This window comes from Daktulosphaira vitifoliae, unplaced genomic scaffold (genome assembly GCF_025091365.1).
Source record: "Daktulosphaira vitifoliae isolate Bord-2020 unplaced genomic scaffold, ASM2509136v1 Scaffold_5, whole genome shotgun sequence".
Taxonomy (NCBI): Eukaryota; Metazoa; Arthropoda; class Insecta; order Hemiptera; family Phylloxeridae; genus Daktulosphaira; species Daktulosphaira vitifoliae.
The window spans coordinates 19,946,031-19,955,148 of NW_026099576.1; the positions used below are offsets into that span (position 1 = coordinate 19,946,031).

The 9,118-nt window shown below is 25.1% G+C and overlaps 2 protein-coding genes across 4 annotated transcripts in view; both read right to left on the reverse strand.

Moving 5' to 3' along the window:
- The window catches only part of LOC126907346 (trace amine-associated receptor 1), a 326,541-nt gene that overhangs the window by 246,245 nt on the left and 71,178 nt on the right, over positions 1-9,118 (reverse strand). The gene's annotated exons all lie outside the window — the stretch shown is intronic.
- LOC126907357 (odorant receptor 46a-like) overlaps positions 1-9,118 on the reverse strand; it is a 26,875-nt gene that overhangs the window by 12,598 nt on the left and 5,159 nt on the right. Inside the window, exon 2 of one of the 3 annotated variants that reach the window (XM_050688576.1) lies at positions 4,506-4,664. The exons of the other annotated variants lie outside the window; for them this stretch is intronic. The gene's annotated coding sequence lies outside the window, so the exon portion shown is untranslated. The remainder of the gene's footprint in view (positions 1-4,505; positions 4,665-9,118) is intronic. 3 annotated transcript variants of the gene reach the window in all.

A 9,118-nucleotide genomic window follows, 5' to 3' on the forward strand; every position in this document is an offset into this window, starting at 1 on the left:
GACGTATTGTTGAAAAAAGTAGGTCAAGTTAGAGCAGAGAAAATAAATGATAGTCACAAAAAAATATCTTCTCGGCTTTGCATCGAAGCGAAAACTTAAAATATAGTAAAATAATTTTAATACGAATAAGAAATTTCTTCTTGCAAAGGGGCGACTAAAGTGATGGGATCCTTGATCTTTATTGAAGTTATTGAATCTGAATGAGATAAAAATCAAACGAGTTAAAAATTTATACTAACTTAAAAAGAATTAAGAATAAATGCAAAAATTTCATTGCCATACGCAGGTTGGAACCTCATACCCCAAGCGTGTAAAGCATAAGCTTTACCAACTCGGCAACCGTACGTTGATACCGTCGGAAGAAAAAATTGGCTATTTAAGCTAATTCAAATTTCAAAGTTATTTTTCTCGACTTATAAGAAGCAAACAAATTTAAATAAGTTTAACTTTCTATGCTATATTAATTTTAATTTATATAATATTTATGAAAATCTGTACTCCCCTTGTCAGGTATTTTAAAATAAAATAAAATACAAAACCCAGAATTTTAACACAAAAATAGCAAATTTTTGAATACGGTAGTCATTTTTACCATGAAGACAAATCCAGAGGTCAAATTTTTTTTTTTCAAATTAAAGTATATTACATAAGCTTTAATTTAAGATATATATAAAAGTGTCAGTCTTTCCGGAACATTTTCAAAAGTTAAGTTGAAAAAGTNATATATATAAAAGTGTCAGTATTTTCGGAATACTTTCAAAAATTAAATTGAAAATATCTTAGTAACTATACACATGTTTAAAGTTTTGACCCCCCTTGTTAAAGGGGTATGATCCGATTTACAAAAAAAGCGTGCCAGATGAAAAGGGTATATAAATATTTATTATAAAAAAATAATAATATTGATCCATACATTTTTCCAAAAGTTATATAAAATATAAATTAAATAATATAACATATAAAATCGAGATTTTTTTCACGGAAATCGTACGTTTTTCTTTAACTTTGATGTCCGTTTTCACCACGAAGACAAGTCCAGAGGTCAAATTTTTTTTTTTCAAATTAAAGTATATTACATAAGCTTTAATTTAAGATATATATAAAAGTGTCAGTCTTTCCGGAACATTTTCAAAAGTTAAGTTGAAAAAGTTCTACTTTCTATACGCATTTTAAAAGGTTTGCACCCCCCCTGTATAAAGGGAAATGGTCCGATTTTAAAAAAAAGTATGTCGAATGAAAGAAGTATATATAAAGTATTTATCATTAAAGAATAAAGTTGATTCATGCATTTTTTAAAAAGTTATAGCAACATAATGTTAAAAAATGTAAAATATAATATCAAGAATTTTTTCACAAAAATAGCATATTTTTGCATACGGTAGTCATTTTCACCATGAAGACAAGTCCAGAGGTCAAATTTTTTTTTTTCAAATTAAAGTATATTACATTAGCTTTAATTTAAGATATATATAAAAGTGTCAGTCTTTCCGGAACATTTTCAAAAGTTAAGTTGAAAAAGTTAATTTTTTGTAAAAAAGTTACCATTTTGAAACCCTTCCTGTGGGCTGTTAAAGGGTCAAATATTCAAAAAAATATATAAAATGATAGGTAAATATCTAAGGTATCTATAAAAAAAAAATTATATTGATTTGGTAATTTTTAAAAAAGTTATGGCAATTTTAAGTAAAAATAAATGAAAAAAATATCGAAAATTAGCGATTTTTAAATTTGTAATTTTTTGGGGGATTTCCCCCGTTTACGGGGAACGAGGGAAATTTTTTTAATTTTTGAAAGTAACGTCTTCAACTAGATACGATTTGTGATCTTTTGACATATTTTTCATCAAAATCGGTTCAGTGAGAGCTGAGATTACAGACAAAAAAAAAAAAAACACATCATAGTAAAATTAATACCTTCTCAGCTTCGCATCGAAGCTAAAAAATGATCTAACTAAGAAAATGATTGGTCGGTAATAATTTTTTATCCACTGTTTTAAAAGATATTAGAACTTGTGGCGAGAGAAGTAATGCGGGTCTATTTATTATTATCCCTAGGCAATTATGAATTGCACTACTTCTCCATCCATAATGGTTCAAAAGTTGATACTATTTTAAAGGGTTGAGAGGATTAATTTTTTTCTTTTAAAATTATAGAATATAGAATATAGAATACTATAAACTTCTGAAAAGAAAAAATTGTAATGTGTGTTATACTTTAAAAGATAATTCGTAAGGCATAGTTAATTAATCGCTATTTAGTTCAGTAAATAGATGAAAAGGATTTTCCATATGGATAGGGCTAGAATACTTCCACGGCCAAGATAGGATAAGAAATGAGCATATAAGAGGGAGTATAGGTGTAGCATCAATCGTGGATAATATGAGAGAAAATAGACTTCAATGGTTTGGTCATGTTATGAGAAGAGAAGAATCGGAAACCGTAAGAACAGTTGTAGAAATTAATGTTGAAGGAAGAAGAGATAGAGGAAGACCAAAAAAGAGATGCAGGGATGCTATTGAATGCGATTTGAGGACAGCTGATGTGAGCGTAGAAGATGTGGGAAATCGTGTCAAGTGGAAGTTTAGGATAAGGGGGCCGACCCCAAGTAGTTGGGATTAAGGCGAAAAAGAAGAAGAATAAATAGATGAAAAATCAGTACATTTTATTTGATATTATCATAATTTTTCTAAATAATTATATATTTTTTTAGACACAATTACCTATTTAAGTGCAGAACGAGAGTACTTAGAAGTAAAATACAAAACAAAATTCAAGAGAAATTTATTCTAAATGATCGAACATTAAGATATCTAAGTCTTTATTGTAAATTTAACCCTTTCAAATTTACTAAAATTCAGAATTATAATTTTTACCAACTCCTATTATTTTATTATTATTAGTAGAGTTTATTGTAATGAAATGCTATGTTTATCGGTTCTTACAATGTGATGAACGTTTTATTTTCAGTATCAACATTATATATATGTAATGTGTACTTTTCAAACATTTCTCAACGCCTATAATATACATTCGACAAAATATGTTGGTTTAAGAAAATTATTCGATGCAATATGTAGCGATTTTCTATTCTCGAATCATAATAGAAAATTTATAATTAGACATTATAAATCTATGTGTACTACAATGATAAACGTATACACTTTTACAATATGTTTCGTTGATTTCAGCTTAGATAATTAGTCCATCTTTGTCCAAAAGAATTTTCTTTAAAAAGAAGAGATGTCTGGTTATTTATCAAAACACGTCATAAATTCATTCTTAAGTTTTTATACCAATTCCGGTGTAGAAGCGAATTTACCTAATTGTATTTATATTTTAATTTATTGAAATAATACATATAATTATTGATATCATTTCCTACAACACAATAATTATACAATTTTTTGGGATGTTATATGCTCAATTAAAAAGCATTGTCTTTAAATACGAATCATTTGGATGCAAAAATTTTAAATTTGATGTGTATAAAGTGCTTATGATTATGTTTTATTTTATCAATATTTTTTGATTACATAAAAAATGTAATGATAATTTTGTTAAAAATTACACTTTTCGGAACATTTTCAAAGCTTTTGTTGAAAAAGTTAACTTTTCGTGTAAAATTATCTAAAAAAAATTATGATTTTTAAAATCGTTTAACTGATGTTATTTTTTATACTTTTTTCACAAAAATGTCATAACTTTTTTAAGATGAACAAATCAAAATAATGTTTTTTTATATAAATACCATAGGTATTTCCCTTTTATTTGATATACATTTTTTGAAAAATTAACTATTAACCTGCCCACAGGGAGATTTAAAATAGCAACTTTTGCACAAAAATATGACTATTTCAACTTAAGTTTTGAAAATGTTACGGAAATACTGTGTTATTTAAACATATATTAAATTCAATCTTATGTTACGTACTATAAATTAATAAAAAATTGTTCCGACAACTTATCCTCTATGCTCTATCAGCAAATGGCTGATGTAATTAAAAATCATGCTATTTTTGTGTTAAAATTTTTAATTTTATATTTTCCTCTTTAAATAGCTATAACTTTTTGAAAAATGTTTAAATGAACACAACTTTTTTTTATAACTACTTTATATAAACCCCTTTTACTGAAATCCTTTTTTTTTTAAATCGGACCATTTCCTTTTATACAAGAGGGGTTCAAATTTTGAAATATTCGAATAAAAAGTAGATCTTTTTCAACTTAAATTTTAAAAAAGATTCGCAAATACTGAGTCTTTTAAATATATATTAAATTAAAACTTATGTTAGGTACTATAAGTTAAAAAAATAAATTTTTCTCGATAACCTATTTTCTATGTGCAAATGTCCGTTAAAATGAACACATTCCCAGCTTCGCATCGAAGCTAAAAATAATATTGCTAACAAAAATTTTAATTAACAGTTTCGGCGTACTAGGCCACCACCTGAGTCGTCTCATCCTGTACACAAAAATTTCAGTGTTTCTGTTTTCAACAAACTTACAGAGCCAAATATTTGTAAATTCAACGATTTTTCTCGAGTATTATTTGTTTTTAATTTGTTTGTTTTATTTAAGCACGTAGCCAATAAGACGATTTTTTTTAATTTTATACTTTTCTCGGTCCAATTTATACTATACAAAGCAAACTGCACTCCATTTATCTGAAAAAACGTATGAAATATAATTGTTGAAAAGAAGTCACTTGAATTTATGGAGTATAGTTAATTATGAATTAATAAATTTTCATATAATAATTAATTTAATTTATAAATAATATGATTATTATTCAAAAAAAAAAAAAATTAAATTTATATATTAATGAAGTTGTATGAATATACCGTTATTTATTCTATATTTTATATAAGCCCCGTCAGATCTAAGTTATACTTTTTTAATCCGATCCAAACAAATCCACAAAACAAGATGAATCCGAATTTAATTTTCATTTAACTATAAAAAATTAACCGATAAACCGAAGGTATAAAGAATAATTTATTCTTAAATATACCTTTATTAGTAATCAATAATATAACTGTTATAACAAAACATTTAAAAGTAGCAACATGTAGATAAAAATATGTCTATTTATTATCAAATTTAATTTGTTTGTTTATTATAATATTTTTCACTTATTTACTTTATATGATCGCACGATAGTGTACCGATCATATTCTAACAATGCAAGTATATCTTTGTTTACTCTTAAAATAGGTTTTTGAAATTCAAAACATTTATTGGACTTAAAGTAAATTAGTACGCTATAAACATGTTATCCATTTTAAAATGGAAAAATTTCAAAGTTTTCTTTACTCACCATTAAAATTATAAGACAACTGAAACATGAAATTTGGCATATAGGTTGGTCTTTTAGTAAAGGCATGGCTTAATTATGGGGGTTATAAGGGTGTCATATCCCCTCGTGACAAAAATAATTATATGGCGAAAATTCAATTCTGATAAATAATAATTAACATTATTTATAAATAATACCATTTTTTTTTCAAAAAAAGTTAAAACATATATGCATCATATTATATGAATATATCGATATTTATTATTATGCTGAATTGTATATAGACCCATCCAATTTAAACTATACTGTTGTTATACTGTTAACATAACTAATATTCATGAAATACTACGTCTTTTAAATATATGATAAATTAAAGCTTATGTTAGTTACAATAAGTTTAAAAAAATATTGTCCAGATGACCTAATTTTTATGACCAAATTTTTTTATATGTAAAAATTTTAAAATAAAATATTTTCAAATGTATACTCATTTTCTAAATAGTTGTAATCTTTAAAAAAGTGGTGATAGAAAAAATCCAATTTTAGATTTAAAATCAGAATAGATATTTGGTTTAGCAAAGTATATATTGTTCTATAATCATTAAAAAATATATCATTTTAATGATATTATTTTACTGTATAATTCAATATAAAAAACTAATTTTATACTCTTAAAATTTGAGGATATTTTTAAAAAATAGAGTTATATTTAAAAAAAAATTTTGAAGTTGCCATTTTTTATAGTAGATATTTGTCTAAATTTTTAAATTTAAAGGATTTTTTCCAATATTTGATGACTATAAGTTCAAATAAATTAAATTTGGTTCATTTGACGTATAATCATCAAAATTGGTCCAGTGAAAGCTAAGAATTTTTATGGATAGACATAAATAAAACGCACAAGACCAATAACTTCTTAATTTCACAATGAAACTAAATAAAAACAATCAGAAAATTTTTTAAAAAAATCTATTCGATTAAACGTATGAACTTCGACGCGAAGCTGAGAAAGTATTCATTTTACTACGATGTGTTTTTTTTTGTGTCTGTTACAACTTTTTCTCAGTTCTCACCGCACCGATTTCTTTCAACGATATGTCAAAAGATCACAAATCGTATCTAGTCAAAGACATTACCCACAAAAATTGAAAAAATTTCACTCGTTCTCCGTAAATGGGAAATCACTAAAATAATTATAATTTTAAAAATCGGTAATTTTGACATTTATTAAACTTTTTTTTCCTAAAACAAATCTACATAATTTTTTTTTTTTTTAGATATACTAGATATATATTTATCATTTGATAAAATTTTAGCAAACAGATAAATAAAAAACGCACAGCATCACAAGACCAACCTTCTTAGATTCGCATCGAAACAAAAAAAAAAAACAAAAAGTTGTTAAAAAAATCTACTAAATTGATCGTATAATAAAAATTGATTATAGTTGTAAAAATACATTGTTAAATTTAGGTATAATTCAAAATGGTTTTTTTAGAAATTATTTATACTGTAACATGTTACCAAACTATGTGAAATATTATAGACTGGTAGTACAACATACAAATAGAGTTAAAAAATTAACAAGTAACAAATTAAGAATATTTAACTTTTAAGTGACACATATTATCATATTAAATTTAATTCGTCAGAATATACATAAAAAATATTAGAAGTGATGAATTTTTATTGTTTTTATGGAGAAGATTGGTTAAGCAACTTTTTATTTGGTAAAGGGGACATTCTTTCAATCGATATATGAAATTATATTGAATTCTTATTCTTTTATAAAACTATATTATAAATTATTAAAATTATACAATTTTGTAAGATAAATTACTAAAATGTGTGGAGTATCCCCAGGGCCGTTTTAAGAAGGGAGTGTCGCACACTCTAGTTTCCAAAATTTAATCGTTTTAGTTGACAATTTTTGAACAAAAGAAGATGCTACCAAGACTAATTATTATAAAAACGGTCACACTATTTTAAAAATATTATTCAATCGGCAGAAATAATTTTTTATTCTAAAAGATACTCCCTAAGAAATTAAAAAAATAATTTTGTTAAAAATACAATAACCTGAACAATTACTTACAAGTATATCACTACTGAAATACTGGATGTTGACTAAAAATATTATTAATGAAAATAGGGTACATTTTTTCTTTTTTATTATTCATGTAAATACATGCCGTGACCAAACAGAAATGACCACTATTTCACTATATCGAGAAAATTATTATCATTTAACTACCGTGAAAATCAAATTTAATTTCGTAGTATTTTCATAAATTTGTATGATAGACTATAATTATGAATATGTGTTATTAGATTTTGTGAATAATATTTTAAGTTCGATTCGAAGCTGAGAAGGTATTAATTTTACTATGATGATGTGTTTTTTTTTTTTTTTTTTTTATGTCTGTTGCCACTTTTTCTCAGCTCTCACTGGACCGATTTCTTTCAAGAATACGTCAAAATATCGTATCTAGTTGAAGACATTACCCTTAAATTTTCCCTCGTTCCCCGCAAATGGAGGAAATATCCAAAAAAATTACAAATTTAAAAATCAGTAAATTTTAGCTTCGATGCAAAGCTGAGAAGGTATTGGTTTTACTAAGATGTGTTTATTAATTAATTAATTAATTTTTTTTTGTGTCTGTTACCACTTTTTCTCAGCTCTCACCGAACCAATTTCTTCCAATGATACGTCAAAAAATCACAAATTGTATCTAGTCAAAGACATTACCCTCAAAAATTGAAAAAAATGCTCTCGTTCCCCGTAAATGGGGGAAACCTCCAAAAAAATTACAAATTTAAAAATCGCTAATTTTCGAAATTTTTTCAATTTTTTTTACTTAAAAGTGCCATAACTTTTTCAAAAATGAACATATCAATATAATTCTTTTTTATATAGATGCATAATATCATTACCTTTCATTTGGTATATTTTTTTCATAAATTTAACCCTTAACCTGCCCACAAGGGGGGATTTAAAATGACAACTTTTTCACAAAAAATTAACTTTTTCAACTTAACTTTTGAAAATGTTCCGGAAGGTCTGACACTTTTATATATATCTTAAATTAAAGCTAATGTAATATACTTTATTATGGAAAAAAAAAATTTCGGACTTTATTTTATCTTCACGGTGAAAATGGCTACCGAATGCTATTTTTGTGTGAAAATTTTCGATTTTGTATTTTACATTTTTAACTTTATTATGCTATAACTTTTTGAAAAATGTATGGATCAGTACAATTTTTTCATGAGGAGTAGTATTTATATACATCTTTCATTTGACATACTGTTTTTTTAAATCGGACCATTTCCCTATATACGAGGGGGGTTCAAATCTAAAAAATGCATGTAGAAAGTAGAACTTTTTCAACTTAAATTTTGAAAGTGTTCCGGAAAGTCTGACACTTTTATATATATATCTTAAATTAAGGCTAATGTAATATACTTTATTATGTAAAAAAAATAAATTTCGGACTTTATTTTATCTTCATAGTGAAAATGGCTACCAAATGCTATTTTTGTGTAAAAATTTTTGATTTTGTATTTTACATTTTTAACTTTATTATGCTATAACTTTTTGAAAAATGTATGGATCATTACAATTTTTTTATGAGAAGTAGTATTTATATAGATCTTTCATTTGACATACTGTTTTTTTAAATCCGACCATTTTCCTATATACGAGGGGGGTTCAAATCTAAAAAATGCATGTAGAAAGTAGAACTTTTTCAACTTAAATTTTGAAAGTGTTCCGGAAAGTCTGACACTTTTATATATATCTTAAATTAAAGCTAATGTAAT